At 42.2% G+C, this 17,772-nt stretch overlaps 1 protein-coding gene across 2 annotated transcripts in view; it reads right to left on the bottom strand.

Annotated features, from left to right (window-relative positions):
• Positions 1 to 17,772, bottom strand: part of APOLD1 (apolipoprotein L domain containing 1) — a 50,314-nt gene that overhangs the window by 26,456 nt on the left and 6,086 nt on the right. Inside the window, exons 2-3 of one of the 2 annotated variants that reach the window (XR_009505323.1) lie at positions 14,422 to 14,575; positions 13,000 to 13,184 (exon numbers count right to left, since the gene is read on the bottom strand). The exons of the other annotated variant lie outside the window; for it this stretch is intronic. The gene's annotated coding sequence lies outside the window, so the exon portion shown is untranslated. Of the gene's footprint in view, positions 1 to 12,999; positions 13,185 to 14,421; positions 14,576 to 17,772 lie in introns of those variants that run through there. 2 annotated transcript variants of the gene reach the window in all.

The raw sequence follows: 17,772 nt of genomic DNA, 5'->3' as shown, positions 1-17,772 counted from the left end.
GGCAAGGGTGGTGGTGTGGTGAAATGGGTGAAGGTGGTCAAAGGTACAAAATTCCACTTATAAAATAAATAAGTCTCAGGGATGTATGTACAACATGGTGACTATAGTTAATAATACTGTATTTGAAAGTTGCTAAGAGAATAGATCTTAAAAGTTCTCGTCCCAAGAAAAAATTTTGTAACTACATGTGGTAATGGATGTTAACTAGACTTATTGTGGTGATCATTTCACAATATATACAAATACCAAATCATTATGTTGTACACCTGAAACTAATATAACATTATATGTCAATTATACCTCAATAAAATAAGAAAATCAAAGTATAGTACTTCTTCTCAGAGTCATGATTTTAATAAACCAAGAAGACCTGAAAAAAGAAAAAGAAACTTCAATAACAAAATGCCAATAATGTTGAGGGAAAAAAAATTTTAACATAAACCTCTTCCCTTTACCAAATTTCTAGGGAGAAATTAATATCCAAGAAATGAAATCAAAATCATGAGATATTAAAGTTCAAAGAAAGCTCAGAATAAAATTATCTTGTTTTTGTGGGTTAAAATTCAAAGAAATTAAAGCCAAAAATTCATCTCCCCAACTTGTTGTTCTGCTCTGTCTCAGCTAGAGGGGATTTCTTTGTTTTTTTTAATTTATTTATTTTATTTTTATTTATTTTTGGCTGTGTTGGGTCTTTGTTGCTGTGCAGGGGCTTTCTCTAGTTGCGGCGAGCGGGGGCTACTCTTCGTTGCAGTGCGCAGGCTTCTCATTTTGGTGGCTTCTCTTGTTGCGGAGCACGGGCTCTAGGCGTGTGGTCTTCAGTAGTTGTGGCCCATGGGCTCAGTAGTTGTGGCTCTCGGGCTTAGTTGCTACGCAGCATGTGGGATCCTCCTGGACCAGGGCTCGAACCCGTGGCCCCTGCATTGGCAGGCGGATTCTTAACCACTGCGCCATCAGGGAAGCCCTGAAGGGGATTTCAATGCCTGAGTGGAGTCAGGGATCTTTTAGCAACCTAAGCTGCATTTCACTGGAAGGGGGGCAGTTCCTACAGGGCCTCCCAATTAGAAAATAATAACATTAAGATCCAAGTCTGTGATGTACCTTTTTTTCCTAAAGAGTCTACAGATTTAGTAGAATACAAAAGGACCACAGCACTGGCTCTACACACACCATATTCAGAAAATAAGCCAATTCCTTGCAGGTATCTCAAACAAAATACATACCCAGAATCAGTACTTTGGGTTGTCAAAGACTGTTGGAGAGAGTGCAGCTTCACCAAGATGCTGGTTGATTGATTCCAAGAGTCCAGATTCTGTGGTCTGTGAATTCAAACCTATTTAGGAGAAATCTCCTAGTTACAGGTTAATTTCTGCCCTCGGTACCTTGCGTTTACCATACCCAGAAGCTCTACCTCTGGGTACTGTCTCCTCTCTCTGGCCCGGCATATGAGGGTGCTGGCTTCTTGAAAAGTTTAGAAACGTTCAGTAGCAACACCTCAGTCATCAGATTTCATTGGAGGAACTGTTCTTTCCCACCCAGATATTCAAAACCTTTTCATTTTCACATCCTTTTTGAACTTGAGGTGCCAGCACTGCAGCATTGTCGTGAAGGTGAATTCTGTCTAACAGAACTCCCACAATAACCAGTTAACATTTTTCTTCCTGTGCTGCAATGGCTCTTTCCACTGCCTCCTTCTGTGGAATTCCTTAGGCCTAAGAAAACCATCACCTGGGGACGATTTCTCCCTCATATCTGAATAACCAGTTTCTGGCAGCCTTGAGGACAAAAATAGAGGGAGTAATTCTTGAGCCACATGAATTCAAACTTAGTCCATCTACCCCGCCCTCTTTTGCCCTTGAAGATGGTTCAAAACAACATAAAAGCGGAATTTAAAGTAGGGCCGTTTGTTTACCTTACCTACCTAGGCTTAGCACTAGCACATTGAAAACTAATCTCTCACTAATGCTCTGTGGTCCAGAGAGAACCCAGCTGCCCCATGGTTTAAAAACAGCAAATATTTTCTCGCTCCTTTAATATCTAAAAGGACGGTATATGAAAAGACTGTTTCTTTCTCCTTATAATTGAATCCTTGCCCCAGCTGTAACTGCTTATTAAGGCCTCTTCAGCCCGCTGGCCCCTGCTACGTTCCTCTCCTGGTGCCTGTGCTCATGCCAAGGCCCTCTTACAACCTCTGAGTGGCTTTTCCAAGGTCTTTTTCCCCCGCCACATCTCTTAAGAGCCAACTGCACCATCATAGAAAACTACCTGGTCCAATATAAGCCTATACAAACTGCCAAGATCAAAATGTCCTTGGAGAACAGACTAGTGGTTGCCAAGAGGGAGAGGGCTGGGGAAGGGATGGAGTGGGAGGCTGAGGTTAGTGGATGTAAGCTTTTATATATAGAATGGATAAACAACAAGATCCTAGTGTATAGCACAGGGAACTATATTCAACATCCTGTAATAAATCATAATGGAAAAGAATATTTCACAAAAGAATGTATATGTATGTATAACTGAATCACTTCACTGTACAGCAGTAATTAACACAACATTGTAAATCAACCATACTTCAATTAAAAAAAAAAAAAAAGATCAAAATGTCCTGCACACACACTCAAGAACAAGACCCCAGGGCCAATGCCAATCCTTTGCCACTCTAGAAGCCTCGATCACTCTATATGTACTCGTTTGCTTCTCCCTGACTGTTCTCCTTATTTCTCACATACCAATTTTCTGGCCAATGCATCAGAAGTGGGAACACTGAAGGGGTATCCAATCGAAAGCACCCTTCCTCCTTTTCTGAGTTCAAAACAAATTAAGAAATAAGATAATGGAATGGAAGAAGAAAACCAAATGATTACTTAATTCCTAATAAAGCTGGGTTGCAGGATTCGGTTTACTATGAGAGGAGAGCTTCCTGACACGAGGCCCCAGAATAAGATCCAACAACTCTGATCCTAAGTAGACTTGCCTCACTGAGGACGGGAGCGTCGGCTGCTCCTAGAGCGGACCTCATGCTAGCCGGGTGCCAAAGAGGAAAGTCGGCAGGAATGAGCTAAGCAAGCCCACTTCACTTCCCCCAAATTTGCCAATTAAATCATGCCCTCCTTCAGTTCAGGGCAGAGTTAAGAAAGGGCCAAAAAAAGCCAGGTGTCACACTAATGCAACTCCCTTCACCTGAAAGGCAGTGTTTGAATTTCTTTTACTAGTAAAATATATGTATGTATGACTTGGGTAATTAAATAACTTGATTTTTAAAGAATTTTTATTGGAGTATAGTTGCTTTACAATGTTGTGTTAGTTTCAGCTGTACAGCAAAGTGAATCAGCTATACGTATACATGTATCCCCTCATTTTTCGATATCCTTCCCATTTAGGTCACCACAGAGCACTGAGTAGAGTTCCCTGTGCTATACGGTAGGTTCTCACTAGTTATCTATTTTATACATAGTATCATATAGTATATCATACATGCATATCATCATACTATCATACTAGTTATCTATTTTATACATAGTATCATATAGTGTATATATGTCACTCCTAATCTCCCAGTTCATCCCACCCCCCCTTCCCCCCCTTGGTGTCCATACGTTTGTTCTCTACATCTATGTCTCTATTTCTGCTTTGCAAATAGGTTCACCTATACCGTTTTTCTAGATTCCACATATATGCGTTAATATACGATATTTGTTTTTCTTTTTCTGACTTACTTCACTCTGTATACAATGGAATAACTTGATTTAAAAAAAAAAAAAAAAAAGCTGCTGGTAGAAGCCACTACCTGGTGGGACTGAAGTGCCAAGGTTATAATCCGAAAGTCTGAAGACTAGATTTCTCTGGCATTGTCAATTAGCATTAGGAAATGATTTCCCACTCTTTCAAATAGTTTTCCATATGTCTTTATGAAAACACTTTAGTTCATACATTTATTAGCCATGTACTTAAAAACATTTACAGTTTGCAGCAAGATTTAAATACAAGTTTTTCTCAATTACAGTGACAAATGTTTTTAGCTTTCTCAGCTTCCTTCCATTACCCCTTCTGTTCTTTCTTTTCATCCCCACAATGTGAGTCACTCCTCACTTCCAGACTTGAATGAAATTGCCACACCACAAGGTGTGAAATTAATTTCCCAAATGGTCACAGAGTGGCCAGATGATGCCACCTGGAAATTCAGAGGACTTAGCTCCGCGCAGGGTGAACTGTGGCTAAGGGAAAGGGAAGCAGGAGGAAGCAGGCAGATAGATGCCCTCTTCTTGCTCTTTTTCTTGGACTCCTCTGAGGTGTAGCTTCTTCCTGAAACCTTTCTGAAGAATTCCTGAGCCCTGAGCAAATACACCTAATGAAAGACCTGCTATTCAAAGACTACTTTGCATCCTCTCTTCCCTTTTTCCTCACTCTTACCACCTGAAACCACTCGGGCTATTTAGGGTCATCTTGCCCTTGCCCAAAAGCCAAACTCGGGGCTTCATGCATCCGGTCTGCCACAAATCCAGCGCTTACTGAGTGTTTCTTAGGAAAGCAAAGAGAAGATTGCTTTACATAATACATAGGAAACCTTCCTTTGAAATATCTTTGAGTTTCTTTCCTCAAAAGTTCCACAGCTTAGAGCTCACCCAACTCTACTTCCTCTTCTCTTCAAGATTCTAATAAAATTTTCTTCCTCATTCTGTGGTGGGTAGAATAATTCTGTCTCCTCTCAGCATTTTAATTTACCTCACTGCCAATCACCCTGCTTATTTCAACAAAGGCCCTCTAGAGAGCCGAATGCACAAAGCATTCATTCTTCCTTGTAGACAAGAAGGGAGGTATTGCCAGGACATGCTTTTAATATGTGTTCCCCGTGTCACACAGGCATAAGGCAAAATTCCAAGCCGGCAAGAAGTGGAGGGAAGAAAAAGTTATGTCAGGGTGAAGCAAGCATGGGTCTAGGTAGGTACAAGTTTGTAGTGATGTCTGGTGGAGGGAAAGTTCCAGATCAGGAACATGAATCTTGAGGCAGGGGCAGACATGACCTAAAACTGGGTTCAAATGAGGCCACATCACCTGTGAAGGGGAGGCCAGGAGCTGGGAAAGGATTTTCAGTCATACTGGGAACAGGCACAGTTCAGTTTAATACTCAGTAAATCTTATACTCAATAAACATCCCGTAAGTTTGCCGCCAGGATCAGAACTGATTCCCGTGGCAATGAGACTGATTCTGAAAGTGGACAAATAGATCTCCTGCCTAGAGTCGAGGGTTGAGGGACCAGGAAACCAAGTCGTTCCCTACTCTTAATATTTTCCCCTCATGCTTAAGAATAACACATTTTCTATTGATGCTGTTAACAAATTATCACAGGGACTTCCCTGGCGGTCCAATGGCTAGGACATCGCCTTCCAGTGGAGGGGGTGTGGGTTCGATCCCTGGTTGGGGAGCTAAGATACCACATGCCTCGCGGCCAAAAAGCCAAAACATAAAACAGAAGCAATATTATAACAAATTCAATAAAGACTTTAAAAATGGTCCACATTTTAAAAAAAATAAATCTTTAAAAAAAAATTACCACAAACTTGGTGGCTTGAAACAACACAAAGAGTCTCTTGCAGTGCTGTGGGCTAGGAGTCTGACACGTGTCTCACTGGGCTGACATCCAGGTGTTGACAGGGGAGAATCCTTTTCCTTGCCTTTTCCAGCTTCCAGAGGCTGCCACATTCCTTGGCTCGTGGCCCCTTCCATCATTTTCACAGCCAACGAGGGCAACTTGAGTCCTCTCATCACTTCACTCTGACCTCTTCTGCCTTCTTCTTCCACTTTTCAGGATCCATGTGATTACATTGGGTCCACTTGGATTACATAAAATAATCTTCCTACTCGAAGGTCAGCAAATTAGCAAACTTAATTCCATCTGCAACCTGAACTCCCCTTCGCCATGTGATAAAACATAAGCACAGGATCTGGGGATTAGGATGTGTGCACCTTTGGGGGGCCATTATTCTACCTACGACATGGTGATAAGTACTGTGGAGAAAAACAGAGCAAGGGTGGGAAAGAGGGAGGGACCAGTCTTCCATAGTCGTGCTGCCCGCTGACCACAGCTGGAAAGGTTCTCTGTTTTTGTTTTTAAGGATTCATTTGATTAGATTGAGCCAACCTGGATAATCCGAGATCTTCTCCCCATCTCAAGGTCCTTAACATTAATCATTAAACATTAAGACCCTTTGTCACTTAAGGTAACATATTCACAGGTTCCAGGGATTAGGATGTAGACATATTTGGGGAACCATTATTCTACATGCCACATCTTACCTACGATGGAATTTTCTAGGCGTCTAGGCTTGTTGATGACTCTGAATTTCCAACTTGTACTCAAAAAGGTCAAAAGCCCTTGGAGAGAATTCAACTGGTAGGTATGATATTTCAATTTAGTCAAAAAGCAGAAATTAAGATTTCTCACTATTAGCTCCCTAGACTGGAAAAATGTGTGCATATTTTCTCTTGACTCAGAAGTGAAGCAGTAGTGTGATGCCTCCATCACCACCAAGGTACAAAAGAGTTACATCAGCCCAAATAATCCCCTGGTGCTGCCTCTGTGTAACCAGCACATCTTCTCACCCCAAGCCCACAGCAATCTCTGATCCAGTCTCCATCTCTTTGCTTTTGCCTTTCTGAGAATGCTACATAAATGGAATCATATGATCTGCAGTCTTTTGGGTCTGGCTCCTTTCACTGAGCAAAATGCATTTGATATTCACCCATGTTGTTGTATGTACCAATAGTTCTTCCATTTTTATTGCTGAGTAGCAGTCCATTGTATGGATGTGCCACAGTTTGTTTATCTGTTCAATTGTAGATGGACATGTGGGTTTCCAGTTTTGGTGATTATGAATAAAGCTGCAATAAACATTCATGTACAGTTTTTCTGTGTGAACTTAAGTGTTCATTTCTCTTGGGTAAACACCTAGGATTACTGGGTCATACGGTAAATGTATGTTTATCTTTATAAGAAACTGCGAAGCTCTTTCCCAAAGTGGCTGTACCATTTTGCACTCCTACCAGGAATGTATGAGAGTTCCAGTTGCTCTACATCCTTGCCAGCATTTAGTATTGTCAGTTTTTTGTTTTGTTTCAGTTTGGTTTGGTTTGGGTTGGGTTTTTATCCATTCTAATATGTGTGGTATTATCTCACTGTGGTTTTAATTTCCCTAATTACTAATGACATTGAGCATATTTTCATGTGCTTATTCACCATTCATGAAGTATCTGTTCAAAATCTTTTGCCAATGTTAATTGGGTTGTTTGTTCTCTTATTGGTAAGTTTTGAAAGTTCTCATATATTCTGCATGTAAGTCTTTTGTCAGGTATGTGATTTTAAAATATTTCTCCTAGTCTGTGACTTGTCTCTTCTTTCTCTTAACGGTGTATTTCACACATCAGAAGTTTTTAATTTTGATGAAGTCCAATTTACGAATTTTTTTCTTTCATGGATCATGCTTTCAGTGTCGTATTTAAGAATCCTTTCCCTCATTCAAGGTCACGATTTTCTCTTATGTTTTCTTCTAGAAGCTTTATAGTTTTACATTTTGCATTTAGATATATGATCCATTTTGAGGTGATTTTTGCATAAGATAAAAGGTATGGGTTGAGATTCTTTTCCTCTTCCTCCTCTTCCTCCTTCCCCTTCCTCTGCTTTGTTTTTTTTTTTTTTCTTTTTTGCATATGGTTGTTATTTGTTCAACACCATTTATTGCAAAGACTATCCTTCCTACATTAAATTGGTTTTGCTTTTTTGTCAAAAACAGACTGACAATACATGGGTGGATCTATTTCTGGACTCCATATACTGTCCCATTGATCTTTGTATCTATCCTTTCAACAAACACCACTGTCTTGATTACTATAGCTTTGGTGAATAGGTAAATCTATTTTTTTAATCCAAAAATCTCCATCACTCAAAATATGTCACCTTGAGCAAGTTACATAACTTCTCTTAACTTCAGTTTTCTCAACTGTAAAAAGAGGATGTTCATAGGACCTCTGTGAAAGAGCCATTATAGGAACTGACTAGACAAGGCATGGTGCAGGGGGATTGTGGTGGATGTTGCTTGTTTTGTTTGTCCAACTCTCCTCCTTTCTTCCAGGGTCGGCATCTCCTTCTTTTACGGAACAACTCTTCTTACTCACTTTAGAATATATACCTCAAGCATAGTAACACCAGCCTATACGTCATATTTCCCAATCATGTTCCTGCATGACTTCATAGATTCTGTTCAGCTTCATGGACAGTTCTACTTTTTTGTTTGTTGATTTTTGATCGGTAAGCAAATTCCTACCAACCCTTCAATACTTAAAATCACATTTCCTCAGCAAAACTTTCCCAGAGTTGCTTTGTCCATGTGTACCCTCCCAGCAGTTTGTTCAAATCTATTTTATTGTTTCTAACTCATTATACTATGACTTCACACACACACAGACACACACACACACACACACACACCCCTCTGAGCTCCTTGAGGGCTTGAGGGCTTGAATAATGGTTTTTATACCTAATGCTTAGCATACAGTAGGTGCTCAATACATTTTTATTGGGAGGAAAAAGGAAAAAAGAAAACTGATTGATACAAATTCCTTCCCTGATAGATATTTGCCTGAACTTTGTGCAAATGGGCCTCCTTGCAGCGCGTATAAGCGCCACGGGCATACGTTATTTTAGCTCTCTTAATGACTCGGCCAGATGACCACAGAATAGATTATGCCAAGCACTAATGCAGTTACATCATACCAGCATGGACTGGTTCTCATTTGGTTAATTAAGATATATTGTGCTGAGGAATGAGGCACTGGCCCTAGGAAGCAGGTCTAGCACACCAGCCATGAAGAAAACATGCTTATTATCCCAAGCATGGGCCATGTTACATCAGATTATTCAGTAGCGTTACAACATGCCCTTAGTTTTGAATTCTTCTCAGTGTTCCCCAAGTAAAGAATAATGTGTAGTCTCCACTCAGAACAGAACAACTAAGGAAAACAAATACAATGCTCCAGCTGCTAAAACCGAATGGAAGAATGGACTTCTATGAATATACTATGCAAACTGAGAGACAGCAAGGAGTGATGGGAATAGATGCTGAGGAATATCAGTGAACAGGTGAGGGAAGGATGTATTTTGAAAAGGTGCCACATGTGTGAGTAAATCAGCTTCCTCCCATTAGGTGTGTGATACTGTGATATATCATAAGAAATATATATTTGGTCTTCATCTCCTTTTCTGGCACAGAACTCTTAAAACCCTTAAAATTTCCTAGATGATGAGTGATCAATGTGTCTTATTTTATGTTAATGAGGTGACTCTTGGAAAGCATCTAAGGGGTGGGGTTGGTTGCCAGAGGAACCAACCCTGTGATTAGAGAGTTGGAACTTTCAGTCCTACCCCCTGTCCTGTGGGGAGAGGAGAGGCTCCGCTCTATTCACCCCCCCCCCACCCCAGGCTGAATCAATCGCCAGTGGCCAATGATTTGATCAGTCATGCCCAGGTAATGAAGTCTCCATAAAAAGCCAAAAGGATGGGGTTCAAAGAGCTTCCAGGTTGGTGAACCTCTGGAGATTTGGGGAGAGTAGCACAGTGGGAGAGGGCATGGAAGCTCCGCCCCCTTTCCTCAGACCTTGCCCTCTGCATCTCTTCCATCTGGCTGTACCTGAGTTATATCTTTTTATAATAAACAGGCAATCTAGTAAGTAAAATGTTTCCCTGAGTTCTGTGAGCCACTCTAGCAAATCAGTGGAACCCAAGATGGGGTCACTGGAACCTCCAATCTGTAGCCAGTCGGTTAGAAGCAGAGGTAATAACAGTGTGACTGGCGTCTGAAGTTAGGATGGGGGGTGGGGAGCAGTCTTGTGGGACGGAGCCCTTAAGCCGTGGAATCTGATGCTGTCTCCGGGTAGACAGAGTCAGAATTGAGTAGAACTCTAGGACACCCAACTGGTGTCACAGACCACTCGGAGGTGTGGGAACCACTGCCCCGCACAACACATCCAGGTTGGTCCCAGAACCTTATAGGCACAATATTAACTTGCATTCCTGGTCACTTTGGCTGACATTTCGTAGCACATCCATTAGCCACCATTTTCACACATTATAATAAGAGATTTTTAAAGCACTTTCAGATACATTATTTCAGTTGATCATGACAACAACCACATGAGGAGAAGTTATTAGTTTCCCTCATAAGCTTAGAGACGTTAGGCTAGGCACCCTACACAACAATAATGACCCAACTTACAAGTTGGTCATGCCACTGAGGAAGTCTGTCAACTAATCAGATCCACCTCCAACCCGCCCCCACTCCCCACGCCCAGCTCTGGGTATATCCCATCTGAAAAGCAATTGGCCTTTCCAGGGCTTAAACCCTGGGGGCCCAAATGACAGGCTGAAATGAAGACCTAGGGCTTAATTGTTCTTTATAGAATCCCCTCCAAAACAGGAACTGAAAAGCAGATGATGAGAAAACTTCCTTAGGAGCTCTTTAATCACCCAACGGAAATGACTTTTTAATGAGACCCCTCACTAAATAAACAAATTAGCCAACAACACTTGGCTACTGTTATCTACCGACACCTCCCCCAAAGGAAGCTGGACACCCCCTCCCAAGCAAATGATGCAGGAGGGAAGAAACCTACCCAAACAAGTTTAGCAAAGATAAAGCTTTTGATCAGCTCCTTACCTACTTTAGAAGAAGGTGGCCTTTGAGAAACACCTGAATCTATTTGGAGCTAAAAAGCAAAAGAGGTTCAGAGGCCAGCTCATGTTAAAGTCCTTCCTATCTCAAGTCAGTCAATCAATCAATCAAGCAGTCAACCAATCACCTTCCTTGGGCCTTCTCTGGTTCTCCTGCCATAAAATGGCCTTCATCCCTTAAGAAGGGGCTTCCAAACCTTAAAATGTCCAGTGGTTGGTGTAGCCTGCCCTCAAAAGTGTCTATGAATCATAACTAAGTAGCATCCCCTGTTTGTCTTCTTCCCAGAGCAACTTTGGAAACTGATATTGTTCTTTCCATCTTGCCTGAGGAAAGACAGGTAACAGAGGAATACAGAGGTATTCCTGTAGTCATTCCGAGGAGCTTTGTTTTTGTGTCTAATGAAACAATTATTAAAGATGTGGGAATATCAGTTTTCCGTAGACGGCAAGACATTGCTGGCCAGAAATATTTAATCACAAGACCGTCTTCCAATCTGGCAGAAAGTGAAAGAGAATGATTGGGGATCGCGTGTCGCCCTGAGCCAGTTGGCTGTGTTCTCACTGAGATTATTTACAAGAATAACAGGACAGTCTCTAAAGGCAGCCTGAGAGTCAGCAGGACCTAAATTTGAGCCCTTTTTCAGCGGCTTAACGTGACCTCGAGCAATAGCTCCCAGGCTCCGTTTCCTCATCGATACAGCTACTTCTCAGAATTTCATCAGGATTAAAAGAAATAATGTAGATAAATGCCTCAGCACACACTGTGTGTTCCATAAATGTTGGCCACTGTTATAATTTATTTAACTGTAGAGAGAAAACATCTGCTTATCAGACTATTGGGGTTTTTTCCTGTGTGCAGACTGTAGCAAAATGCAACCCAGGCACTTCAGGGAGGTGTAACTCAAAACCTAACATTTGGAATCATTTTTTGTATTTCTTCTCACTATAAACTGGAAATAATCCTATGTGACTATTAAAATTGAGTTGGTAGAAAAAGTATAGAAGTTTGCAACAGATGGTCCAGGCTACAACCTAATATCTATTCAGTTACTTGCATTCTAGTTGTATTTTTTCCAAATGAGGGGAAAGGGTGGTAAGACATAATTAACGAGCAAGAATTTCCAGGTAATACTGGGCACATCTGCCCTTCCACGTGAGGAGTGGGGAGAAAGGCTGAAGGCCACTGCCTTAAGGGACCTTGACATTTGTAGTTGCATTAAGACTTCTAATTCCCTGTTCAAGCCAGATTTAGAAGAAACTCTGGAACTGCCAACCCATTTTTAAGGAAACAGAGATTGCGATATTAAGTTAGTACATCTAGTTCAGAGGGAAGTTATGTTATATTATAGCTACATGATCATGTTTTTATAAGCCATTTAAACAATAGTAAAATTTCTTCTAATCTAAGAGGTATGAAATTACCTACCCAACCTCAAGATGAAAAGTTTACTATGAAGAGACAGCTGCTGCTCAGTGTGATTACATGAAGCTTAGAGTAAGTTTTTTTTTTTTTTTTTTGGCTACGCGGCGTGTGGGATCTTAGTTCCCCCACCAGGGTTCGAACCCGCGCCCGCTGCACTGGAAGCGCAGCATCTTAACCACTGGACCGCGAGGGAAGTCCTAGAGTAAGTTAATAAAATAAAATTTCCCCCTTTTAGAAAGTTTTAGCACATAAAATTATCTTTACTCTGAAAGTTACTCCAAGATATCTTTTTAAAATATTATTTACAGTTGCTATCCACTAGTGGATACATTTCAAGTGTATCTTGATTAGACAATCACATGTAACAAAAGTTCCTTTCCTTGAAAATGCCTGCAGGAGTTCTGAAAACATAATAACTTCACTTTAATGTAACACTGATACTCTTTTCCGGTTCCAGCTTTTGCCTGCTTCTTTTTAAGATACAAAGAGTACCCATCTTCTCAGTCTCCAGAGCTTTCAGGCCTCTGGACAAGAACAGAATGCAAATTACTCAATAACTACATATTTAAATCACCACCGTATAACTGGAGTTGAGCAGAGGTGTCCTGGGGAAAAGAAAAACGAAATCAATGACCCTGTGCAAGATGTGTATTCTCCTCATTCAAAGTCTCCCCCCACTATGTGTCCCACCTGCCAAGCCAACTTTCTCTCTTTGTATGCCCTGGAACACCCCCCCTCCCCGAATCAGTCTCTTGCATAGCTACCAATCAGAATAGTCCCTTGCTCAAAAATCCTCAAGGACTTCTATATCAGTTAAGATTCGCATTTGGCAGCTAGTAACAGAGCCCAGAAATAATAGTGGCTTAAACAAGATAAAAGTTTATTTTTCTTTTCTTTTAAAGGAATCCTGGAGATAAGCAATGCAGAGCTGGTACGGCATCACCTAGAGCTCCTGTATCTTTCTGCTCCACAATGCACCTTCTATGCTCAGGAACAAAGGATGCCTCCTCAAGTTGCGTCCATCTTATCCACCTTCTAGGCAGCTAGAAGGAGGCAGACAGGCAGATGTCAAACTTCGTGTCAGATGCCTTCAGGGCCTAACACAGTCCAGCATACTTCATGAACCCTCTTTAAATAACTGCTAGATCCACAAATGAATTAATTTGGCAGCAGTACTGAAGCAGGGCGATTTATCATTTACAAAACTTTAGTAGATTTTAACAGTACACCCAGGGCATCATATTAGAAACTATAAGGTGTAAATTGCGACTCTTAAACTGACACCCTGCTTTAAAATATCTCTATAATTCGCTTGCCACGGTACCTGAAATTCCCAGAGTTAGGGATTTATTCTGGGTTGTTTTCTTTATTTTTTTAATTGAAGTATAGTTAATGTACAATGTTGTGTTAGCTTCAAGTGTACAGCAAAATGATTCAGATATATATATATGTACTTTTTCAGATTCTTTTCCCTTATAGGTTATCACAAGGTATTGAATACAGTGCCTTCGGCTAAACAGTAGGTCCTTGTTGTTTACCTATCTTTGTATATAGTAGCGTGTGTATGTTAATCCCAAACGCCTAATTTATAGAGATTTATTCTGTTAAGAGACTATATTTGCAGTAAAAGGAAATATGCTGAGGGAGCAGGGAGAGTTCAAATACGTATAAGGCAACTTCTAACATATGGAAATTTATAGCATCCACAAAAAAAAAAAATACTCAACACTTCAAGCAGCATAGAAATGCCAAGATCAGGAGGCATTTCAGAGACGGATAAAAGCCTACAAACATCTTTTGGTAAATGTGTGAGTTAAGTGATTTGTCAGTGCCCTGACAAGGCCCGAACAGAATAAATAAGTTGAGGAGAAGGAGGAAGGGCTGTCCCGGGCTGGCCAGAGAAGCTGCCTAGTGGCTGTGCTGACGACCTGGGTTCCCTGTGTGCAGCAGGGAGGAGTGAGGGCCTTAGACAACGGGATGATAGGCAACCTGAGAAGGGAGCAGAAGATACAAGTAAAAAGCGTCTCTTGCCCAATGCAGAACAAGGAGAGTGCAGGTGTCATACAGGGAGGGCCGAATCCGGGAGATCTGGGTTCCAGCCCTGCCTCAGCCACCCACTGGTTGGGTCACCTTGAGCCACTGACAACCTCTCTGGACCTCAGTTTTCTCAGAGGAGTGGTTTGGGCGAGATGAGCTTAGCGTTAATGAGCATTAAAATGATTATCACTTGATACATTAACATTATTATATAACATGATAATAAAATAACTTGATACTGACCCTCATGCGTCAGTCAATCCGGAAGAGGTTGTTGAAAGTATGAGAATGAGGGGACTTCCCTGGCCGTCCAGTGGTTAAGACTCCGGTGCTTGCACTGCAAGGGGCGCGGGTTCGATCCCTGGTCGGGGGACTAAGATCCCGCATGCATGCCAGGCTGCGTGGCCAAAAAAATGTATGAGAATAAATAAAGGAGTAAGAGTGGGTTAGGTGTGGGAAGACAGGAAATGCAGGCCATTGTGTGGAAGCAACGTGCCAAACCAGAGGCATCTCTGCTGCTCTGCTCCAGAGGGCAGGAGACGCTATTCTAGCCGTGAGCGTAGGACCTACTCTAGCAGCACAGAAAGGCCACTTCTCGTGTGCAGGGGTGGTGGCATATTCCAGAGTAAAAATATAATGATAAAATAGCAAACACACACATAATTATTATTTCTATGCCGGCCTTGTTCTAAGTTCTTCCCATATACTATTTTTTTTTTCCCATAGAAAAGTGTTCTTAAGATTGTCTATAGAGAGGAAAAGCAAGAAACAATTAAGGTACGTCACAGGCTTGGCTCAGGGCCTGGCACACAGTAGGCACAGATCTTTTGTTTTTTAATAGTATCTTTTTTTTAATATAAATTTATTCATTCATTTTTGGCTGCATTAGGTCTTCGTTGCTGCCCGTGGGCTTTTCTCTAGTTGCGGTGAGCGGGCGGGCTTCTCGCTGCGGTGGCTTCTCTTGTTGCAGAGCAGGGGCTCTAGAGCACAGGTTCAGCACTTGTGGTGCACGGGCTTAGTTGCTCCGCAGCATGTGGGATCTTCCCGGACCAGGGCTCGAACCCGTGTTCCCTGCATTGGCAGGTGGATTCTTAACCACTGCGCCACCAGGGAAGCCCCAGATCATTGTTTTTATTGTTGACAAACAAAAGGTCTCATGAAGACATTCCCCTTTCTCCTCACATGTAACCACCCTCTAAACTCTGCAGTGTCCTCGGTCTCCCATTCACCAAATCTCACATTCCCACGGTCACGCAAATCCATCAGAAGATGCTAATGGGATTCACAGCTCTTCTCAGGTATATAACTCCAACCCTGGGCCCCAGGCCTCCAGAGCCAGGTGAGGATATGCTAGAGATAAGGGTTTTGTTCCCTCCTTCTCACTTTCCATCAGCAGTTCTCTCTTTTGAGTGAAGACTTGTTTTATTTTATTTTACTGGCAAGAGAGGAGGAAGGGAGCTGGAGGGCAGAAGAGTGAAAGGAAACAGAGAAGATAAGATACAGGAGGTATTTCAGGCCTGGGTTTTGGCTGCGGCTGACAAGTAGGGCTATTATTTTTGAGAAATTTGAAAGCCTAACACCAAAGACTGAAGCAGAAACAACTGTGATTGGAGCTGGGAATTACAGGTCACTTAGACCAGCTCCAAAAGAAGCTGAGTTGATAGCAGAGATAATGAACAAACTGTGAGCAATCAATTTGCCAACACCACCTGTAAAAGCTTAACGGACATGGACCAATGTTAGGTCACTGTAACAGTTTAGCCAGCAGAGGTCTCTGTTTTACTAATCTTCAATTGAAAAAAACCAAACAGCAACAAAAATCCCCGTGGGTTGTCCATTTTTATTTTTCCTCTTTTGAAGTCACTTTCCAAAACCAAACATGTAAATAATGAATCATTTGGCCAAAGTATTCGTGAACACTGAATCCAGTTGCTCAGTCAAGATGAAAGACTAAAATGCTGAGCTTTTTTGAAGAAAATGATTCCATATTCACCCCTAAGCTGTTCACTAGCTTAGAAGCTTCACACCAACTGTACCAGCAAAGGACAAAATGTGGACTGGTCCGTAAAACGACACAAGCAGCCAGCTCACTGTGACAATGAAGAGAATGCAAGCTGAATCTGTAGCAGAAGAAGCAGAAGTGAATGAGTTGGCTGATTCCTCCTTCAAAACCTGAAATAAATCAGCTGGGACTGGCATCTGCTCTGATGGTCCAAGGACCTCACGTCTCCTTCACTCACTGAGGCCAGAGTTTTAAAATGTTTTTTATATTGTGTATGTTGAGCAGCAGCTCAAAGGTGTGAGCCTGGACTTTCTTTCCCACACCCTATTGGAACGATCCCAATATGAGACTAAGGGTTTTGAAAAGAATTAGACAAAAGGAGGAAATGAGAGAGTTTAATTTAAGCTTAATTGAAGTCACTCTCTTCAGTTATCCAATGGTTTCCCATTGCACCTTGACGTAAAGTCCACCATTCCTAACGTGGTTTTAAAAGCCCATCGTTGTGTGGACTTGCCGCTCCAGTCCGAGCCCTGATCAGCCCTGCTTAGCCCCGTTTGATGCATCCCAGACACAAGCACCTTCTTTCACTTCCTCAAAGGCCTTCCCAGACTTGGGGCCTTGGGCAGGGCTCTGCCTGGATCACTCTTCTTCCCACTGGTCCCCACCACTAGGTGAGAGCCTGTGTCCCAAATTCTTACGGCATCCTCCAGGGCGGCCACTACAACATGGGGGACTGCAGAAGGCACCACAGAGAGGGATGGATTTTTAGAGGCTTATTTCTTTTTGGTGAACACAGACTGGCCTGGGGTTGGCATTTGGACTTCAGCCCCTGCCTGATACCTCGGCTGGACACCTTTGTGTAGGGCCCAAACTGTTGGAGCACAAAGCAGAAGCTCCGAGGTTCCTTCACAGCACTCATCGTTCAGAACACTCATTAGCAATCATGGCTATGATTCCTTGTCCGTCTCCTCCAATGGCCTGCGGCTTCATGAGGGCAGTGCTCCTGTCTGGCACGTTGAAGACACAGAGCTTGGCCCTTAGAAGGGGCTCCATGATATTCAGGCAACGGTGAAGCAGTGTTTGGCACCGCTGAGCAACCACGAAGTTATACCTTCACATGCCTTTTTCTGGTAAGATAATACATGTTAACGGTTCAGCCTATACTCCTGTACTATCATCTTCCTTCGACTCCTGTGAATATGTGGTTTGTGGCCAAAAATCAGGAATCTAGCTTCCCTGGAAAATAACCTGATCCACAGGGATGGAATGTGTGATCTGGACTAGGAAACAGGAATCCCAGAATTGTAAGCCAGAAGGAACCTATAAATCATCTTATTTAACTTCTCCACGTTACAGGAAATCATGGATTCGAATTTTCTCATCTGTCCAATGAAGACTGGGTGCAGTGATCTCCCATTCCGGGTACTGTGAGGTTTCTAAGTTTTGCCCCAGGTCAGTCCCATGGAGCGTGACAGCTCAAGACTGGCCTACTAACTTGAAATTTAAAACGATCTCCCCAGCACTAGGTCCTAAGCAACTAAACTATGGCAGGGAGTTGATGCCAAATGCCAAAGATCAAGGAATGTGAGGTT

This window comes from Balaenoptera ricei, chromosome 10 (assembly GCF_028023285.1).
Source record: "Balaenoptera ricei isolate mBalRic1 chromosome 10, mBalRic1.hap2, whole genome shotgun sequence".
Classification (NCBI taxonomy): Eukaryota; Metazoa; Chordata; class Mammalia; order Artiodactyla; family Balaenopteridae; genus Balaenoptera; species Balaenoptera ricei.
The sequence above is the reverse complement of the archived record's forward strand: the minus strand, read 5'-3'. Positions and strand labels throughout refer to the sequence as shown.